We start from the raw sequence: 22,005 nt of genomic DNA, 5'->3' as shown, positions 1-22,005 counted from the left end.
AGCTCAGTCAGGAGTTAGAGCCTCAAAACCAAAAAACGAGGTAACAAGGAGAGAAAATGTGTCATTAGTTTGCATTCAGAAGGAAGAGGGAGCTGTGGGGGCCACGAGGGTGTGAAGTTCTTGCTTTCAAAGTCTGCTTAGTCCTGTTCTGTGTCTGCTACTCCCACTAACCTCCTTGTGAGCAGGTTAAAGATGTCCCAAAGGAGAAGTGCAGTTCACTACAAGTACCAGAGAAGATAAAGCCTTTTTTTCAGAGCTTTCAGGGGTGGCAGAAGGAAATAAAAAATAAAATTCAGCTCATGGTAGCTGTTAATTTTAAGAAGAATTAATGATTGTGAGCATTGCACCAACCCATCCTGTGTCTTAGTGTGAGGGCTCTCACCCAGTCTCTGCTGGTTGAAACGTGGAGTTTGATCAGACCAGCTGTGTGTAACCCATCGGTGGGATAGCACACACACAAATACAAATATTCTGTTCCTGTGTGAGCATTATGTGGATGGCCACGCTCTGCAGGTGCTGCTTTCTTTCCGTCAACAACAGATTCTTCAAAAACATCATCCAAGTCCTGCCTGCTTCAGAGGGAAGAGGTCCCTGTGCCCTTCTGTAGGTGTGATCGTTCCCCGTGCTCCAGCAGGGAGGGCAGCAGGAGGCAAAGGAGCAGAGGGAGACGTGCCACTCACTGACCCGGGAAAGCTCTGCACGGGGTGGGAGAGCTCCTCCGTGGGGAGCTCAGGCACACAAAATTACCTATTTGTTTCTGTTCTGCACAAGGACAACCCCTTCTCATGGGCTCTGAGGCATCACCTCAGCAGGGAGGATGAGTAACAGCCCCAAACATCACAAACAGGCACCGGCGGCTGGGGCCAAAGAGCAGCTCTGTAAAATCTGCCCAGAGCTGGCTCACACTTGGTGCTCCAATGCTGACAGCAAGCACGATAAAAGTTATTGAATATCGCTGTGACAGACACAGCCCAAGGTCCTGCTCACCGAATGAAGGGTGGCCAGCACACCAACGGAGCAAGGCGAAGGGGCACAGCAGGTGCCACACATGGCCATGGTGACAGAGGCGGTGTCTCTGCGGGCAGAGCAGGTATTGAAATGCTCTTTGTCCATCCATGCCTGGAGCACACGGACACACCGGGACCCGGCCACCCCCTCGGGGCACCCCGGAACCCCGCCACGGGGAGATCAAACAATAAAATAAAAAAGAGAAAGGACTTGGAGAAAAGGAGGAGAAGGCGCTGAGAGGCAGAGCACAGCGCCCTGGAGCTGGGGCTGGTGGATGATCCACAGGCCAGGCTGAGCCCTGCAAACAAACCAGGGCCCTCCAAGGACACCCAGCCACGCAGGGAGGCGATTCAGCTCAAAATGGTCCTTCTCTCTCTCCCCCTCTCCTTTTCCTCCTCTAAAGACAGAAATATGGTTGGTTATTATCTAAGTTATTGCTACAAAGAATTTTGAAATTAAAAGATAAGCTTTCAGAGGAAGCTCAGTAATTTTCATAAAGAAGGACTTAAAACAGATGTGCCCTCTTTAATTGGGGTGTGCTTGGAAAAAAATATAAATGCATTTTTAACATAGCAGGGGGGAAAATCATATGGTTGCACATTTGTCTCCTGGGCAAAAATAATTTTAGAAAAAAGTCTCTGTGCATTAAGTATCTTACAAATAGCCACCACTGGAACTTTCTTATCTAGCAAAAACTCAGCTGATTGATCAATCAATGTTTAGAAAGCAGAAAAATATCTTATGTAGTTTCCTCTTTTTTCCTCTTTTTTTTTTTTTCACTGTGCTTTTTTCCTGTTCGTATAACAACTAAAGTGAATTAACATCTTCACTAGGGTCAATACATGGCTGTGAGCAAACTCCCAGAATTTGCTGATTTAGTGATTGCCTTTCATTTCAGTTAAATTCTTTAACATAATTCCTATATCCAATAGAATGCCATGCCAGGACCCCAGCCCCTCATTCCCAGGACCCCAGCCCCTCATTCCCAGGACCCCAGCCCCTCATTCCCATGGGACCCCAGCCCCTCATTCCCATAGGACCCCAGCCCCTCATTCCCAGGACCCCAGCCCCTCATTCCCATGGGACCCCAGCCCCTCATTCCCATGGGAACCCAGCCCCTCATTCCCAGGACCCCAGCCCCTCATTCCCATGGGAACCCAGCCCCTCATTCCCAGGACCCCAGCCCCTCATTCCCATGGGAACCCAGCCCCTCATTCCCATGGGACCCCAGCCCCTCATTCCCGGGACCCCAGCCCCTCATTCCTGGGACCCCAGCCCCTCATTCCCATAGGACCCCAGCCCCTCATTCCCATGGGACCCCAGCCCCTCATTCCCATGGGACCCCAGCCCCTCATTCCCAGGACCCCAGCCCCTCATTCCCAGGACCCCAGCCCCTCATTCCTGGGACCCCAGCCCCTCATTCCCAGGACCCCAGCCCCTCATTCCCGGGACCCCAGCCCCTCATTCCCAGGACCCCAGCCCCTCATTCCTGGGACCCCAGCCCCTCATTCCCAGGACCCCAGCCCCTCATTCCCAGGACCCCAGTCCCTCATTCCCATGGGATACCAACCCCTCATTCCCAGGACCCCAGCCCCTCATTCCTGGGACCCCAGCCCCTCATTCCCAGGACCCCAGCCCCTCATTCCCAGGGACCCCAGCCCCTCATTCCCGGGACCCCAGCCCCTCATTCCCAGGACCCCAGACCCTTTTCCCCCCTCTGCCAGGGCAGCCCCTCCTGCAGGTGCTGAGCCGTGCTGCTGCAGGGTCTGGCAGGAGCAGGTCAGCAGGGGAAGTTCTCCAGCCCCAGGAGAAGGGTTGTGCCCTTTGCAGCCTCACAGGAGCCTGGCAAGGGGCAGCACGGTGAAACACCTTTCCAGCACAGCTGAGGCACAAATGGCTGTGGGTTTTCCTTTGGCAAACACAAGTCAGAGCCTGGGTGTGCTCCCAACAACCTTTGCAGGTGACCTTTTCCATTTTTTTTCTTGCTTTTTGGCAAGCTGCTGAATTTTTTAGTGGGTTGCTGCTGCAAATGTCTGCTGTGGTGGCTGGGAACCACAGAGGTCCTCTTTCCATGGGGCTTCCCTCTGATCCAGGGATGGGGGAGCAAAAGGCAGGGCCCACTCCCAGCTGGGTGGAAGGTCTGCTCCTCCTTATTTTGTACCAATATAAATTCTTGCAGTCAAATCCTTGCATTTGAGAGTGCAGTCACATAGGCTGAGATATTATTTTGCTGCGCACAGCTATGGCATGAAACCTGATCCTGCAGATCTGAGGGCTGTAAATATGCCCTGGATTTTGAAGGGAGTTGTCTGGTTGTGAGGAATGTGCTCCTTCCATTACCAGTTGTGTCAGCTGACAGCTGGACTCACAACTCAGTCACAGAACAATAAAACAGCACCTAATTATTAGAGGGAGTCAGGCACAGAGGGAGACCTGCTTTGACATTTGCCCATTTATGACTTAAATATTATGGCTCTCCAGCAGCAGGAGACATAAAAAGCACCTATTATCCATTTTTCCTTTTGTATAAGCAAAATAATGTTCTTGATACACACTACAGCTCTTCTAATGAAAGAGTCACAGGAAATAAATTTGCTGAAGAAAAATGAGATGCCAAATGCAAATGTTTCTGTCTGTAGAACACAGAAATCACGAGACTTGAGGTGAGTGTAGCCTCAAGAACTGCATTCATTTCTCTGTGAACATGAATATTTCGGTTTGTAATTCTTGCTTGAATTTAATAGTAGCAGAGTCTTGGTGCAAAAGCAAGGTGAGGTTCCTTCTCCTGTATTCACACCCATTTTCCAGCTGAGTGCTGACTGCTTGTCTCTGCACTAGCACTTCGTGTGTTCACACAATCCCAGTGCTGCCCACGAGTTGTGTGTGGATCATAAACTGCAGCCTCTTTATGTCCCACAGCAGAGCTCCTTCATGAGCAGTAGCCTCACAAAGGGACCACATAAAAATCCTGAACATGAATAGCAGGTAGCTGACCGTGGTCACCCTTGGGAAGGCCAGGCAAAGAGGGGCACTGAGTGCCCAAAACTGGGCTCTTGGCACTCCTCAGCCCCCTGGTTCTCTGCCCTGGCTGCAGCCCCCTCAGCTCTATCCCTCCTCAACAACAAAACATTGAAATGCTTTGAAATTATAAGTGCAAAGTCAGATTCTTTTGGTTTCTTTTTGATTGAGGAGCCCTTCGGGTGGTTCTTTGAGCTTTCCCCAGTATTTCAGGTCACACCTGCCTTGCTGCTGGAGCTCTGCTGCTCCATCAGTGCCTTGGAGGCTCCCACTGACTGGGAATGCACTGACCACGAGGCACTGCTGAGCCCAGGAGCCTGCAGGGGCTGCAGGACTGACCTGCCTCCCTAGAAAGAACTGCAAGGATTGTTGGGATCATGTCAGTCCCACAAATCTCCCATGTACAGACAGGAATTTACTGCAGCTTTGCCCTTGCAGCCCATTGCAATACTTACTTTCTGCACTTCTGGAAAAAAGGCCAAGTCTCACTTGCCATACTGCCAGGGGTGACTCACTGAGTCAGAAAGTGGAGCAGCTTTTGGGCCAAACCCCAGCGCACTTCAGAACAATCTGCTCTTATTGGTGTGCCTGTCAAAGGACTTTGCAATTCTTTTCATTGAAAATTATTCTGGCTTCTTCAGCTTCGTCACAACTAATCCTATAATAAGACAACAATCATTACAATTAAGAAAATATTAATTACACTGAAGCCATAATTAAAACCAGTCCTTGATGTTTGAAAAGCTGTACACCATTTTAAAGATATAATTGATACCATCATGATTTATTTAATCTATGCACAGATTTTGCTAAATCTTTTAAACACTACATTTTTCTTTTTAGGGAACAGATCATCAGAGTGGAGGGATTTCTGCAGTTTAGGTTACACAGATTTAGATTACACACATTTTATGGTCAACTTCATTTCAAGTTCTGTTGTGCAGCATGGTAAATGTCTCTTGATTCTGTTCATGCAGTGGTTGGGGCTGATCTGAGCTGTAGGCTCTGAAGGCCATTGACTGCCTCCACACAGCAATAGTCTGGCACCTGGATGTCCCACATTTGTAAAATAAATCAGTGCATTTCAGCTGAATTTGGGTCCCAGTCAGTGCAGCATTTGGCATTTTTGATCTGTCATATCAGTTGTAAGAGAAAACAAGGATGAAGTCTCCTTCGTGATTTGCCTTTAAAACCTAATTGATTTCTACAGCCAAGTGCATTAATCATGGTTGGTTACTTAATGGAAGTTTGAGATTTGTGAAGCACTTTTTGAAGTGAGTGTTACCCCGTGTTTTCCTCAAGAATGATTCTTTCCAGCCAGGCTGCATGGGGCCACCAAAGCAGTGGGGTTTTATCCTGCACTAGTGAGAAGTGGGTCAGCTGGGCTCTTGCTCCTGCAGCATGTCTGACATGCAGTCCCTGGAGAGCCCCAGTCAGATCACAACTCCCAGCTCCTACAGCAATGAATACATTACTGAAGGCTGCTTACACCCAGGATTTTGCAATATCTTTTTCTGCAATATCTCTGCGCACGAGCACGTCCTTTGGCATTTTACCCTTACACAAATGATGCCACTGTCAAATCTTAGTTCAGGCAGGGAAAAAGTAAATTCTTATTTTTTGTATTTCAGCACTCGAGGAGGATCTCCTGCTCCTGAATGCAGGCTCATCTTCTCCCCTTGCTGACTGCAGTGGAGATGTCACTGCTGCTGTGCTCCTCACTCCTTCCCCGGAGGGAAAACTCTCTCCTGGGTTAGATTTAGCTCCAGAGAGGAAGTAAGAACTGAAGGAACTAAGGAAAGGAATGGCAGCTTCATTTTAGTTGGATAAAAGGCTGAGACATACCTATCTCTCACATCAAGCAGAGATTAAACAGAAAAGGCAACACGAAATAGGGATGAAATAATTTTTCACAGAGTGCTCTCTCAGCATAAAGGAATGTAGAGGAAATTATGTCTGTAGGATGCCATGGAGCAGTGGCAGAGCTGTGCAGCTGTGGCAGAAGAAAGCGGTGGTGGGTTCAGAGGAAGTTTTGGGGGTACATGGCCTGAGTGGGAACAGCCTTTGCTTGATTTGAAAATCCTGATGGGCTCATGCTCGGATTTCACAAACTCCTTCATGAGAAGATAAACTTTGTACTGTGAGAAAAACCTCACAGAGGTTCAGTGAGGAGATACTTGGAGTGTTTTCCCTCAGGATTTTTCCTCCCCACAGTTTCTGGTGCTCTGAGCAGGGCTGGGGCTGGGCCAGCTGGAGAGGTGACTTTGCAGGTGTCCTGCAGGCACAGCCCCACTGAGGGCTCCTCCCGGGAAATCCTCCCTCCTTTGTGACCCAGTGCTGTGCAGAGACCGCAGGAGAAGCCTTGGAGTGACCAAGTGATGGCCAAAGGCGTGCAGGCTGATCAGTGAGGTGGAGACCTGCAGCCCTGGGGAGGGGAGGACAGCTCTGTGACATTACCAGCCTCAGCTCTCTGTCCAAGAAGGAAATTACTTGTTATTTAGAAATGCATTTTAATCCCTGGCATCAATATTAATTTTATTCAAAGAAACAAAATCACTCAACAAGCTTATAAACATGGGTAGGAATGAGGATCATTCCCAAAAACATGCTTGTCTTGCCGATTTCCCAAGACCTGGGTCCCCCGGTGCCAACACTGCGCACTGCTGTGTGCCTGTGGCCTGATGCTTTATGTATGAGAAGTAATGGATTGTGCTTCTAAAAGGAAAAACGGGAACAATATTAAATTATTCTCCCACTTAATTAAAAGCATAATTATTAAAGGACGGGCTAGATGGAGAGCCCAGATTGTGGGAGAGGACAAGTTGCGACGTTCAGCGCGAGCTGGGCTCGGCTCCGCCGTGGGATCCCGGCTGAGCAGCGCTGCTGCTGCCCTGCAACCTGGGCCAGGTTACAGCAATAATTGCAAGCCCCCGGGAGCCCAGCTCAGAAATTTTTGTATGTTCTCAGGAGACAAAGATGAGTGATCATCAAAGGCAGAGGAACACAGCATGACTGTCATAAGCCTGAAGTTACAACTTAGACATGCAATAGAAAATATCACTGGTACCTCTCCAGTGCATAGCCTGTAGTAATTAAAAACTTGATCCCTGCTGTTTTATCATCTCATTAGCAATGGGGGCACAAGACTTTTATCCTTGTTTGTCAGGAATCAAACATACCAGAGGAACTCTGATTATAAATTGATGAAAGTAAAGTTAAACTTTTAAATAAGAGCAGTTTCAGTTCACAATGTTTTGAAAGCTGATGAAAGAGATCTCATTTTAGTAAAAAATAATACCCAAGTCCAGCACAGACAGTAGAGGTCAGTGCTGGGAACAGGACATGCAAGGGCATTTGGAAAGGGCATGCACTTGAAAAATGCACTGGGTGAGAAATTTTGATACAACATGTTTGAAACTTGAGAACAATTTTAACTCTTCAAGCATTTCACAAAGCTCAGGCCTGTGCCAGTTTCCCTTGCACAGAGTTTCTGGGCAGAGGGTGCTGATCCTGTGCCAGTGAGTGCAGTGCTGTGTGTTCCTGTGTGTGACAAACTCTGTCACAGCAGTGCTGTGTGTTCCTGTGTGTGACAAACTCTGTCACAGCAGTGCTGTGTGTTCCTGTCCATGACAAACTCTGTCACAGCAGTGCTGTGTGTTCCTGTCCATGACAAACTCTGTCACAGCAGTGCTGTGTGTTCCTGTCCATGACAAACTCTGTCACAGCAGTGCTGTGTGTTCCTGTGTGTGACAAACTCTGTCACAGCAGTGCTGTGTGTTCCTGTGTGTGACAAACTCTGTCAGAGCAGTGCTGTGTGTTCCTGTCCATGACAAACTCTGTCACAGCAGTGCTGTGTGTTCCTGTCCATGACAAACTCTATCACAGCAGTGCTGTGTGTTCCTGTGTGTGACAAACTCTGTCACAGCAGTGCTGTGTGTTCCTGTCCATGACAAACTCTGTCACAGCAGTGCTGTGTGTTCCTGACCATGACAAACTCTGTCACAGCAGTGCTGTGTGTTCCTGTGTGTGACAAACTCTGTCACAGCAGTGCTGTGTGTTCCTGTCCATGACAAACTCTGTCACAGCAGTGCTGTGTGTTCCTGTGTGTGACAAACTCTGTCAGAGCAGTGCTGTGTGTTCCTGTGTGTGACAAACTCTGTCACAGCAGTGCTGTGTGTTCCTGTCCATGACAAACTCTGTCACAGCAGTGCTGTGTGTTCCTGTGTGTGACAAACTCTGTCACAGCAGTGCTGTGTGTTCCTGTCCATGACAAACTCTGTCACAGCAGTGCTGTGTGTTCCTGTCCATGACAAACTCTGTCACAGCAGTGCTGTGTGTTCCTGTCCATGACAAACTCTGTCAGAGCAGTGCTGTGTGTTCCTGACCATGACAAACTCTGTCACAGCAGTGCTGTGTGTTCCTGTGTGTGACAAACTCTGTCACAGCAGTGCTGTGTGTTCCTGTGTGTGACAAACTCTGTCACAGCAGTGCTGTGTGTTCCTGTGTGTGACAAACTCTGTCACAGCAGTGCTGTGTGTTCCTGTCCATGACAAACTCTGTCACAGTAGTGCTGTGTGTTCCTGTGTGTGACAAACTCTGTCACAGCAGTGCTGTGTGTTCCTGTCCGTGACAAACTCTGTCACAGCAGTGCTGTGTGTTCCTGTCCATGACAAACTCTGTCACAGCAGTGCTGTGTGTTCCTGTGTGTGACAAACTCTGTCAGAGCAGTGCTGTGTGTTCCTGTGTGTGACAAACTCTGTCAGAGCAGTGCTGTGTGTTCCTGTGTGTGACAAACTCTGTCACAGCAGTGCTGTGTGTTCCTGTGTGTGACAAACTCTGTCACAGCAGTGCTGTGTGTTCCTGTCCATGACAAACTCTGTCACAGCAGTGCTGTGTGTTCCTGTCCATGACAAACTCTGTCACAGCAGTGCTGTGTGTTCCTGTCCATGACAAACTCTGTCACAGCAGTGCTGTGTGTTCCTGTCCATGACAAACTCTGTCACAGCAGTGCTGTGTGTTCCTGTCCATGACAAACTCTGTCACAGCAGTGCTGTGTGTTCCTGTGTGTGACAAACTCTGTCACAGCAGTGCTGTGTGTTCCTGTGTGTGACAAACTCTGTCACAGCAGTGCTGTGTGTTCCTGTGTGTGACAAACTCTGTCACATCAGTGCTGTGTGTTCCTGACCATGACAAACTCTATCACAGCAGTGCTGTGTGTTCCTGTGTGTGACAAACTCTGTCACAGCAGTGCTGTGTGTTCCTGTCCATGACAAACTCTGTCACAGCAGTGCTGTGTGTTCCTGACCATGACAAACTCTGTCACAGCAGTGCTGTGTGTTCCTGACCATGACAAACTCTGTCACAGCAGTGCTGTGTGTTCTTGTGTGTGACAAACTCCATTTGAGCAGCAGCAGTGTTGCCTCCCCTCACACACATTGCCAACAACCTGCTCAGCATTTGTTTCAACCCTGCAGGGTTCTGGTGTAATTGAAAGCCTCTCGAAATCAATGCAGAAGATCCTAGTTGGGTCTGAATCAGCCCCTTCAAGGAGAATTCTTCAAGTAGCTCCACCATGGCTCTGTGTTTTCAGAAATATTGTCACTTTATTGCATTTTAATGAATTCCTGACCTGAGCAGTGCCCAGCATTGAACTGGGCAGAGGCAAATTTGGTGGGAGAGGACTGACGGTATCATTCTTTTCTTTTGTTTGATACCATCTGAAATCACATTTTCCCCCCTTTTTTTCTCCCATGAATCTCTGTTTCTCCTTCCCTTTCTTCTCCTTCTTAAGATCTGTGCCTCTGCTGTCGGAGGTCTAACAGGGAATGCATCTGAGCCACTGTGCTGATTTTATTAACAAGTTCTTTATCCCAGTGAAAAAGCTGGACCTGTGTCTTTTCATACTGAGTAGGAAGCCACCCTTGATGTTTTGGGTCATTATCAGGAAGGATACCGTTCATTATTTCAGAGCAATGGTGAATCAAAAGTAAAGAATCTGAATAATTTCTTCTTTCAGGCTGGTAAAAGACAGGTCCTTTAAGCCAAGAAGACTAATCAAGAACTCAAGGACTTTTTTCAAGTGTAAAAGGCAAGCAATGAGAAACAAAGCAGAAATGATGATATAGTAACTCATTATTTCACTGTGACTACTTCATGGGCAATAAAGTTATCAGATCCAGCAGAATTCATTATGTCTCAGCAAATGATCCATCAAAGATGGAAGAGAGTTGCATGTTGAACCAGCTTCTCTCACAGAAAATTGCATCTTTAAAATGTTTTTACAGCAGATAAGTGAGATGGTTCCTTAAACAATCTCTCAGGAGCATAAAAACTCAGACTTATTCCAAACGAAAAATAAAGACCTAGCTAGAGAGTTTTCTGTAAAGTTACAATGAAGGATTTATTTTTCAAGATGGAAAAAATGTACTTTAAATTTTGACCACTTAATTAAATTGAAATTGATCTCACAGAAAAGTGACAGAAGGGAAATCTGTTTCAGAACTGAGCAAAGTTGACTTGTTGAAGTCATTGTCACCATGCAAAGTGTGCAGGCAAGAACTCAATGGGACTCCATGAAGAAACAGATAGTTCACTAAAAGTTCTGCTTTTATTTTTTGGAATTGCAGTTTTTGAAGGGATGTGAAGCTTTCTAGCTCGGGGCCTAGCTCAGGCTCCAAGGGCTGTGGCTGGGCAGAGATCTGTGCCCAGGCAGGGCACCCTGGGCTGGGAGCTGCAGCATTCCTCTCCTGCCAGCAGCTGCTGCTCCAGCTCCAGCAGCAGCAGCTGACCAGAGGGAATGGAGACTGTGCCCAAATGACAGCAGAGCCCGCCAGGGGACAGCTCTTGGAGCACGGGGTGTTCAGGGAGAGCTCTGCAGGGATGTTCAGGGACAGCTCTGCAGGGATGTTCAGGGACAGCTCTGCAGGGATGTTCAGGGACTGCTGAGTCCTGCCTAAACCCAGGGACTGCTGAGCCCTGCCTAAACCCAGGGGCTGCTGAGCCCTGCCTGAACCCAGGGGCTGCTGAGCCCTGCCTGAACCAGGGACTGCTGAGCCCTGCCTAAACCCAGGGGCTGCTGAGCCCTGCCTAAACCCAGGGACTGCTGAGCCCTGCCTAAACCCAGGGGCTGCTGAGCCCTGCCTGAACCCAGGGGCTGCTGAGCCCTGCCTGAACCAGGGACTGCTGAGTCCTGCCTAAACCAGGGGCTGCTGAGCCCTGCCTAAACCCAGGGACTGCTGAGCCCTGCCTAAACCCAGGGACTGCTGAGTCCTGCCTGAACCAGGGACTGCTGAGCCCTGCCTAAACCCAGGGGCTGCTGAGCCCTGCCTGAACCAGGGACTGCTGAGTCCTGCCTGAACCAGGGACTGCTTTCCAGGAGGATTTCTCCCAAAGTTGTTTTTCTCCTTTCACTACCCGACAAGTGGTCCAGATTAAGGCTTGAGTGCTTCCTGCAAATATGGAATGCCTGCAAAAATAAAACACATCTTAAACAGGGTGAGGACTGGGTCAAGTCTATCTGCTGTAACAACGGTTTGAGCTGAGCAGAGCACAGAACAAAGTCTGGAGTACAGATCTCTTTCTATAAACAAACTGTAAACATTGTCACGGAGAAACTGAAGAAGTCTCTTAAAATCATATATGTAGCAGCAGCATATAAATCAGGCCTACCATGTAGCAAGTAAAACAAATGCTATTATTACCTTTTATTTTCTTTTTTTGGCACTGCTATTATTTAAAATGCGTCTCTTTCTTCTGAGATGAGGAGAAACACTTCATTCCCAGGCACAGAGGAGAATTTCAGAGATAAATATGTTTCTGACTCACCTAAATCAAAGCTGACCCTGTGGTTGAAGCTGGTGATAAAAAAATTGGAAAAAAAAGAAAAAAGAAAGTAAAAGAAAACTGTTCCCCTTCTCTGTAAGCGGAAAAGAAACTTCAGCAGAGATAGTGTAAGAAAGGAAAGCAAGATTGCTCACCCCTGACCAGCTCTTTTAGGATCTTATCATTAATAGAACATTTAACAGGCAGCTCGAGCTGAACCAGCCATTCCCCTGCTGAAAAGCCTTTTTGCTTTGCCGAGCTGAAACCCCTTCTTTTCAAGATAAACGTTCCTCAGAGAGAGGCACGAATGCAGAGGCAGTCACAGGGAGGCAGCCGGGCTGCAGAGGATGCTGAACCCCCTGGCCAAGGGCTGCTCTGGGCTCTGGGGGCAGCTGGGTGCTGCAGCCCCCTGTGCCAGGGGTGTGTGCTGACAGCACTCAGAACAAACTCCTGTGATGGCGTTGGACAAGCCCCAGGGCCAGGAGGGACCCCAGGGGCGTTCTTGTTCCTGCAGGCCTGCTCAGGGTCTGGCACAGACACTGCTGGAGAACTTGCTCCCTGTCCTGTCCAGCTGGGAACTCTGCCAGGAAGGCTGAGAGATGGAGCAAACTGACAGGAATTCCTTGTGTTAGGTAGGAGCCGTTCCACCTGGGACAGATGCAGCTCACACAGCTGCTCAAATGGAATCATTGCATTTTGGGTTGTTTGCATTACTTGCCATTATTTATTACACACACAGAGGAACATTAGAAGAAAATAATTCAGGTTGAAGTCAGGCAGTTAAAAACAAGAAAATGCCAGGAGCTGGGATGCTGGTGGGGCTTCCTGCTGTTCATCCATGGTGGCAGAGTTCTAATTACAGAATTGCATTTTTTTCCAGAGAAGCCAGGCCTCCCCCAGTGGCTCAGGGCTCCCTGTGCCTCCAGTGCTCCTGTGTTCCCTCCACTTCGGGGACACCTCTGGCAGGTTTGGGACAGGATTGTTCCTCCCTGGTGGACCCTCCTGCAGCACTTATTCTAAATCACACCTTCAGGCTCTGTGGAGACCAATAACAGCGTTATTGCCACTGGGTTTGCCAGAATGTTTTTGATCCTTCACCTTAGTCCCAGAGATGACTGAAGCAGTGGGCTGAGATCACACATTTCAGGACAAACAGCCACAGCTTGGCAGGACTGTGAGCAGCTGAAAGGTGGCTCATAACAGGAGGCACTGGGCAACCTGCCTTGCCAGCAGTGCAGCTGGCTGCATTTGCTGTTTGGTCAGGAAACGTGTGCTTCCTCTTGAAAAACACCCCAAAAGGATAATGGTCGTGCCCTTTCCTCCCGCCCCAGAAATTTATGGACTGGCTCAGACAAATAAAAGACATAGTTTATTAGAAGTCAGGGGGACATTATCCATCACAGCACCAGTATAACAGACTTCTCCTGAGAAGGGCTTGGAAGGAGGAATTTAAGCCATCTGTCATATTTGGCATATGCAAGAATGTATATCCACCTTATGCAAACACTGGTGGATTACATGTAAATTTTGTGATGAATGCTGAGTGTGGCCCAGAGGGAATAGTTGGCAGAGATAATGGACAGAGGCATGACAGGGAGATGGTGGCTGAAATACACTTTGGGAATGTAGCCAAATGTATTTGCAGTTGTTATGCCTGATGTAAGAAGAAAAAACCTTCCCAGGGACAAGTGGGAGATATCTGTTTTATTTGGTAATACGGATTGGGACGGGCAGATCCTGGAGTGCCTCAGGGGACTAAATGACAACGGATCAAGTGAAGCAGATACTTCCCATTACCCTGTGTTTGTACAGTTTGCATTTTAAAGATACCTGCTCCTTTTAGATGCCCTGAATGCTTCCCAATAAAATTCCCAGCTGGTGCTTGCTCCCAGCCAGGACAGGAGAGCAGGGCAGGACCTGGAGCCCTGCTGGAGCCCACTTTGAGGGGGCACGCCTGCATGGGCTCCCTCTCCCTGGAGGGACAGGCTGGAGCTGTCCGTGGGACAGCCCGGAGCTGTTTGTTCCTCTGGAAAGGGAGGAAATCCCTTTCAGGCGATGCGTGCTGCCTGTGCACATCACAGACACTCACAGACACACTCACACTCACACTCACACTCACACTCACACTCGCACACCTGAGCAGGACTAGCAGCGCTGAGCCCGGCTGAGCTCTCAGCACACCCTGAACCCATCCCAGTCCCTGAGCCCTGCTGCTCCTGCTGCTCCTGCTGCTCCTCTCCAGGCAGGGCAGCCCAGGGCAGCCCACGGTGGCACCACGGTGGCACCAGGGTGGCACAGCCCGGCACAGAGAGCTGGGCACAGAACTGTCAGCCAGCAGCACGAGCTTTGCTTGCAGCGCACACAGACCCCGGAACGGGAGCGGAGCAGCAGCGGGGCAGCAGGTGAGCCGTGTGGGATCTGTTACCTCTCCCGGGATGTGTAAAGTCCATATTTCACCAGAGCTGCTGCTGCTCCAAGCGCTCTGGCACCCTGGGAAAGCAGTGATTTGTGATTTGTATCTGAGCTGAAAGCACAGCGCAAACAGGAGCCGTGTTACAGCCTTCAACCCTCGTGCAGAGACTGACACGATTTTTGGGCAGCTTTTGCATGTCTGAAAATTGACATATTACTGGTAGCAGCACAAAAGGCCCCCTCTTTCAATAGCTGTTCCTCAGCAATCAGTGTCCAAGCCTTAATGTTTTCTTTTGTGGAAAAAAAATCAGAAAAACTAAAATAAACCACAATCTGGTTCTGTGCCAACAATATTAACCAGCTTCTCTTAGAGCCTTTGAAGTTAGCAGGGGGCATCCAATCTTGTGGTGCAAGGAAAGAATGATACTTTAAGCGATTCCTTTTCATCCCTTTAACTTAATGAAAGATTAATAGCCTTGTTATTTTTGTTTCTGCTTTATTTTTATATTCGGGGAGGGGGGAGAATTTTTGGCACTTGTTGAAACTGAAATGTTGCCTATAATGATTTTATGGATCACTGAAGCACTGAGTTGTTTGGGTGTTGGGTTTTTCCCTGTCTGTGAGTCCTGTTTAACAATGCAAGGCACAAACAAAGTTACATACTGTAAGTTCAGAAAAATAGCCTTGCATTTACTTTTGGGAAGCAGAGGAAGAAGGGGGAAGGAAGCTTTTGGAGTGCACAGATCGAAAAGAAAAAGTGAGGGGGGGCTTAGTGAATCTTTCCAGTGAAAGAGCTGTGGATTAGTTATAAAAATGTAATCCACTTCCTGTGAAGAAAGCAGCTTTGTGTCGCTGCTGGCTGTGCAGATCAGCGTGGCCTTTAGAACCAGCCTTTTTTGTACAATTGAATACATACCAGTACACCCAGTACACCCAGAGCCAGCACGGCACGCTCCTGCCTCGCCACCACCATGCAGGGTGCATGGCAGGCAGGTGACATCCTGTGTTCACTGCAGGTCCCTCCTGGGGACAGCAGCGCTCCCAAATGCCTCCTGGAATGTGCCTGCTCCCCCGCTCCCCCTGCTCCCCCTGCTCCCTGTGCTCCCCCTGCTCCCCCTGCTCCCTGTGCTCCCTGTGCTCCCCCGCTCCCCGTGCTCCCCCTGCTCCCCCTGCTCCCCCTGCTCCCTGTGCTCCCCCTGCTCCCTGTGCTCCCTGTGCTCCCCCTGCTCCCCCTGCTCCCCCTGCTCCCCCTGCTCCCTGTGCTCCCTGTGCTCCCCCTGCTCCCTGTGCTCCCCGTGCTCCCCCTGCTCCCCCTGCTCCCTGTGCTCCCCCTGCTCCCCCTGCTCCCCCTGCTCCCCCTGCTCCCTGTGCTCCCTGTGCTCCCCCTGCTCCCCCTGCTCCCCCTGCTCCCCCTGCTCCCTGTGCTCCCCCTGCTCCCCCTGCTCCCCCTGCTCCCCCTGCTCCCCCTGCTCCCTGTGCTCCCCCTGCTCCCCCTGCTCCCCCTGCTCCCCCTGCTCCCTGTGCTCCCCCTGCTCCCTGTGCTCCCCCTGCTCCCTGTGCTCCCCCTGCTCCCCCTGCTCCCCCTGCTCCCTGTGCTCCCCCTGCTCCCCCTGCTCCCCCTGCTCCCTGTGCTCCCCCTGCTCCCTGTGCTCCCCCTGCTCCCCCTGCTCCCCCTGCTCCCCCTGCTCCCCCTGCTCCCCCTGCTCCCTGTGCTCCCTGTGCTCCCCCTGCTCCCTGTGCTCCCCGTGCTCCCCCTGCTCCCCCTGCTCCCCCTGCTCCCTGTGCTCCCCCTGCTCCCCCTGCTCCCCCTGCTCCCCCTGCTCCCTGTGCTCCCTGTGCTCCCCCTGCTCCCTGTGCTCCCCCTGCTCCCCCTGCTCCCCCTGCTCCCCCTGCTCCCCGTGCTCCCCCTGCTCCCCCTGCTCCCCCTGCTCCCTGTGCTCCCCCTGCTCCCTGTGCTCCCCCTGCTCCCCCTGCTCCCCCTGCTCCCCCTGCTCCCCCTGCTCCCCCTGCTCCCTGTGCTCCCTGTGCTCCCCCTGCTCCCTGTGCTCCCCGTGCTCCCCCTGCTCCCCCTGCTCCCCCTGCTCCCTGTGCTCCCCCTGCTCCCCCTGCTCCCCCTGCTCCCCCTGCTCCCTGTGCTCCCTGTGCTCCCCCTGCTCCCTGTGCTCCCCCTGCTCCCCCTGCTCCCCCTGCTCCCCCTGCTCCCTGTGCTCCCTGTGCTCCCCCTGCTCCCCCTGCTCCCCCTGCTCCCCCTGTTCCCTGTGCTCCCCCTGCTCCCCCTGTTCCCTGTGCTCCCCCTGCTCCCCCTGCCCTGGCTTCGGGCTGCCCTGCGGTGCCAGGAGTGCAGCTGAGAACGTGGGGAGCCAGGGCCAGCACTGGCATCTCGTGGGACCTGCGAGAGTTTGGTTTGGGCAGCCGAGGGTCTGAGACACATCCCTGAGCTGCTCAGCCTCAAACGGGGACGTGCAGCTGCAGCTCCTGCTGTTATGGCTCAGATTTTGATTCTGAGCATGATGAGGATGAATCCAATGAGGACCATGACAATTGATGATGATGATAATAATAATAATAATAGAATAAAGCTATTATAATCACCAGGTACAGTGTGGTTGATAACTTTGGATCCCTCTACACACAATAAACCTGGGGCACAGTGTGCATTTTCACTACAGCTTCAGCAAACCAGAAGAAGAATACGTATTTTTACTTTAATTTTATGAAAGCAAGGTCATTGGTGTTTCACCACCAGGGCTGAGGCAGATCTACCCTGAGTACACCTTTACCATTTTATATACATATATACATATGTGTGTGTGTGTATGTATATATATTTATATATAATGTATATATATACACACACACATATGTAAAATATAAATCATAGCCATATCATGATTATATATATATATATGCTTCTGATATATTAAATGACTGTATTGAATAAATTACTCTCTCAGCATCATACAGAGCTTGGTGAGAGAGCCAGAACCCTGTTCCAGATTTCTCATCTCCAGGATTTTATCCATTTATCCTGTGTAAAGTTCCAGAATTCCACATTAGCATTACATTAATGAGACCCCTGCAGCATTTACAACATTCCGAAATTTTTGGCGATCTGCTTTTCTTCAGCTTTTGGGTGTATCCTCCCAGTGAACTTTGCAGCTGATGCCCACTTTGCCGTGGGGGTGCCCACCCGGCAGCCCTGGGTGGCAGTGCCAGCCCCTCCTGACACCGAGCCCCTGACAGCGCAGCCTGACACACTTCCCACGTTGTCTCCGTCAGAATTCAGAGCCAGGATGGTCCCAAAGTACGGAATAAAACACATCACTGCTCCTGATAACTGCTCTGTTTCAAATGAGAAATCACAGTAGTGTAATGCTGCAAAAATTAGACAGAATTTTTCTGCTATTATACCAAACAGCCTGCTTAATAAATGGGTAATGAAAAAGAATAATTTATTACAGCTTGTGAATTTTGACAGTTCTAAAAAGATGTTCTTAGAGTTTCCCCAAAGGGAGAAGAAGAATGTTTCTTCCTTAACACACTGGCGTTAGATGTAATTTCTCTGTCTGTAGAATTTTGCTCCTGCCTGGTAGAAGGGATTAGATTTTTTTCTTACATCATAACCTATTTTAAGCAATTATAATCTATGGGTAATAAATCATTTTCATTCACCTCTCATGGGGAGAGAAAAGATGTGAGAAAGCGTTCTGGAGTTTTAATTTATATCAATGTTTGCATTACTATTAAATGAATTAAATGGGTTCTACAAGTGTTCTCTCATAGATGTGCAATAAATTATGGAGCATCTCAACCTAAGCCATTTAATTGTCTCTTTTGCCAGGTTTTGTTTTGTTTGGTTAATTTTTTTAGCTGGGTAGCACAAACAGTTATGAAACACACTGCAGAGCTCTGAAGCCTCCTGGGCATTGCAATGTAGGACACAAGCTCCTCGCTGGGAGCACAGGCATCCCTGGAGCTGCAGAGCTGCAGGAGCTGCAGGAGCTGCAGGAGCTGCAGAGCTGCAGGAGCTGCAGGAGCTGCAGGAGCTGCAGGAACTGCAGAGCTGCAGGAGCTGCAGGAGCTGCAGAGCTGCAGAGCTGCAGGAGCTGCAGGAGCTGCAGAGCTGCAGGAGCTGCAGGAGCTGCAGGAACTGCAGGAGCTGCAGGAGCTGCAGAGCTGCAGGAGCTGCAGGAGCTGCAGAGCCCAGGCAGAGCAGCCCTGCAGGCTCTGACCCCTCAGAGCCCTCCCAGAGACCCTTCCTGGGGGAACTGCAGCCCTGCCAGGGGAGCTGGGGCTTTTCACCCACCCAGGTTTGTTCCTGCCTTGTCCTGTGGCAGCTTGGTGCAGTGACTGTGGTGGGAGATGTTTCAAATGGCAGCAGGGAAGGACTGAATTATTCACTCCAAACACGTGAAGGCAGAGCTGGGGCAAACCATACATGAATGGGGATAAATATTTGGATTTGTGTTCCACACGTTCTCTGAAGGAGCCTTGAGAGGCATCCACAGCCAGGACTGCAAGCACTGTAACCAGCCAGAACCCAGGGCTGCCTTTGTTTGAATCATTAATTGCACAGAACCTAAATGTAAAAATGCTATCACAGTAGTAAGGAAGACCTACACAAAATTTCCCAAGCTTCAAATGGTTTTCAGACATGCAGGTGGCACAGTGAGACTCTGATTTACCAGATTTACCTGAGCAGAGCCTGGCACAGCTGGCAAAAGCAGCCTGGGGGTGCCAGGGGCAGCCTCCCCTGCTGGCCCCTGCCCCTTCAGGCCACAGCCCTGCCTGGCTCCTGCTCTCCTTCCAGCTCCTTCTGCTTTGCTCTTACTCTGAGGGGGCTGAAGGAGACTCAGGAAATTTAAAATAAGCCGTAGGAGCAGAACATAGCAGAGCAAACAGCGGCAGGAAGGGCCTGAGGACAGGGCTCTGTAAGGTGGCTGGGAGGAGCAGCTGATCCACAGCCAGGCAAAGTCCCACCAGTGCTCTCCACAATGCAGCTCCATCCTCTGCTACTCCTTCACAGAGACTACCCCAGAGCATCTGCAGCCTTTGATTTGGATCCAGGACTTGCTAAACAGCTGGAAAATGTTTGAATGACAATTCTGCTGAATGGCAATTCTGCGTTATGTAATTTTCTTCTCTTCCTGAGCGGGGGAGTGGGGCACAGGATGAGGCAGCGCTGGGGTGACCCCAGACAGGGCAGGAGAGCAGCTCTGGGCTGGCCACTTGTAGGTCTTGCCTGGGGCAGGAGGATCCAGGAAGAGGAGAAATTGCAGCTCTTCATTTGCTTGTCCCTGGCATTGATGGAAAATTCTGTGCTCTGCATTCTGTACTCTGTCCTGCTGCATACATTTCTGGCATGTGTCTGCAATTAGCACTAATTATGTATTCAAAGGAACAGTAAGGATGTTCCTGTTTTTCTAGAGGGGGTGAAAATCATGTTTCTCTGAGCTTAGCTTTAATATCTCTGCATCCTCATTCTCTATTTCAAAAGCAAAGCTGATGCCATGAGGCACTGCAGGAATTTGGAAAATATGCTTTGCTTTTGAAACAGAAGCTTCAAATCCACTTTAAATCCCATATAAAAGTTAGTCCAAGAAAGTCAATGAATGGATCATGATCAAAGTCTCTTTATTGAATTTTCCAACAACTTCCAACAAAATATATTTTAAAAGGAGCTGGCTGCATCAAGTGCTTTCCAGTGAGCTGAAATGATAACTCTGAGCTCAGGGTGGCTGAGAGAAGTGAGAGATGAAACACCAGTGCCCATGGCATAGGGGTTGTTTTCTGTGAGTTGCCTGGCAGTTCTGAATTCCAAAATATTCAGGGGGAATTTTATCACTTTAACTTTCACCTGTTGAATTTTGCAGATCTGGGTACAGTGACAGAATATCAGTTCCATGCTATTTTCTCAGGCCTTGTTAGCAGGAAAAAAAAATATTGTTCCTGAAATTTTCCATGCAGAGAATTATCGGTTTAAACAGGTATCCAGCTCATGAAAGGCTTGTGGAGTCAAAGGCATTTAGTTTAATAATTGTAGTTTCATGAGGTTTATTTATTTAGTAGGAAACTTGCACCTGGCTGATTATAGTGAAATATCATTTTTGCTTTCTGTTGACAGGGGAAGGGTCACATTTTTGCATTTTGCAGACAGCTTTGGTCCTGGGAGTAACATGTCAAAACCCTTCTGTCTGCTGAGCAGTAACAGCAGGAAACGGCCCCAGAGCTGCTGCCACGGCAGGGCACAGCTGCCCTGCTCTGCCACAGAGCCTGGAGCAGCCCAGGGGGCAGAGCAGGGCACAAGGGACATCCCTGTGCCATCCTGGGCCATGCCAGGGAGAGCAAGGCACAAGGGACATCCCTGTGCCATCCTGGGCTGTGCCAGGGACAGCAAGGCACAAGGGACATCCCTGTGCCATCCTGGGCCATGCCAGGGCAGAGCAGGGCACAAGGGACATCCCTGTGCCATCCTGGGCCATGCCAGGGCAGAGCAGGGTACAAGGGACATCCCTGTGCCATCCTGGGCCGTGCCAGGGCTGCAGTGGTGGCACAGACTGCCTGTGTCCCTGTGACCCTCCCTCCTGGGACATCCAGGCTCAGGGGTGGCCCCAGCCCTGTGACCTGGTCAGGTGGCTCTGGGAGGGGTGTCCTACAGCTGCCAAAGGGACACAGGGGTGTCAAAGGGACACAGAGGTGTGCCCAAAGGGCTCTGCAGGGTGTCCTGAGCTGGGCTCTGGGCACACACACACACACACACACACGCACACACGCACACACGCACGCACACACACGCACACACACACACACACACACACAGACACACAGACACACACACACACACACACACACGCACACACACGCGCACACACACACAGCTCCTGTCCCCTCACACAGCTGTGCCACCCTCAGGAACGTGCTTGCAGCGTTCCGCAGGGTGCTCCATCACTCTCTCCAAGAGCAGCGAGGGTGCCAGAACCCAGCCTTTAATCTTCTGCTAACTGAGACACTGCTGAGGTGAATAATTTACTACCAGGACAGAAAGTTGAGCAGTGATAGAAGGAATTTGCTGAATTATGATTTCTCGCTCCTTTCTGCAAGTCTCTGCCAATAACATTTCTAAATGCTGAGTTAGACAAAGTTAGGTTGAGTTTATTGTTTCAAGCCTGTTGTGCCCACAGCGTTTTCTGCATTCAAATCCCAGTCTAGGAATTGTGCTGCACAACAAATCTCACAACAAACATTCACTAAAGGACCCACCATTCAGCACTACATCTGAAAGTTTCCCTGTGTTTAAACCAAGTCTGTGGTTCCCGGGGAACTGAGAACACTCCTCAGCTCTAACGGCACTTGACATGTCCTGGTGCTTGCCAGCAGTGCCTCAGTTTCTCTGAATGTCGCCTGCCCCTGCCTACAGACATCCCAGTAATTCTATTTGTGAGCTTCAGTACTGTGTTAAAAGGGAAGATTTGTGGAAATCTGAAACTCTTATGGAAGATTCATGAGGGATTGGTGTCAGTGCACAAGCAGGAGAACATGGAAGGGAACAGAGAACAGAGAGAGAGGGAAAAGAAAGACTGGGGGCAGGAATGGCTCCTGTATAATTCCACCCAGTATGGATATTCTTGACCACACTTCAAGTTCTAATTTGAGATTGTTTCAGCACTCCAGCTTACATTCCATTTAATTTCTGTTGCCCCTTGATTTATATCCTGTCCTGTGTACAACCATCTGTTCCTTGGTTTT

The sequence above is a fragment of the Passer domesticus genome, chromosome 17 (genome assembly GCF_036417665.1).
Source record: "Passer domesticus isolate bPasDom1 chromosome 17, bPasDom1.hap1, whole genome shotgun sequence".
Taxonomy (NCBI): domain Eukaryota; kingdom Metazoa; phylum Chordata; class Aves; order Passeriformes; family Passeridae; genus Passer; species Passer domesticus.
This window is presented reverse-complemented; position numbering follows the sequence as displayed.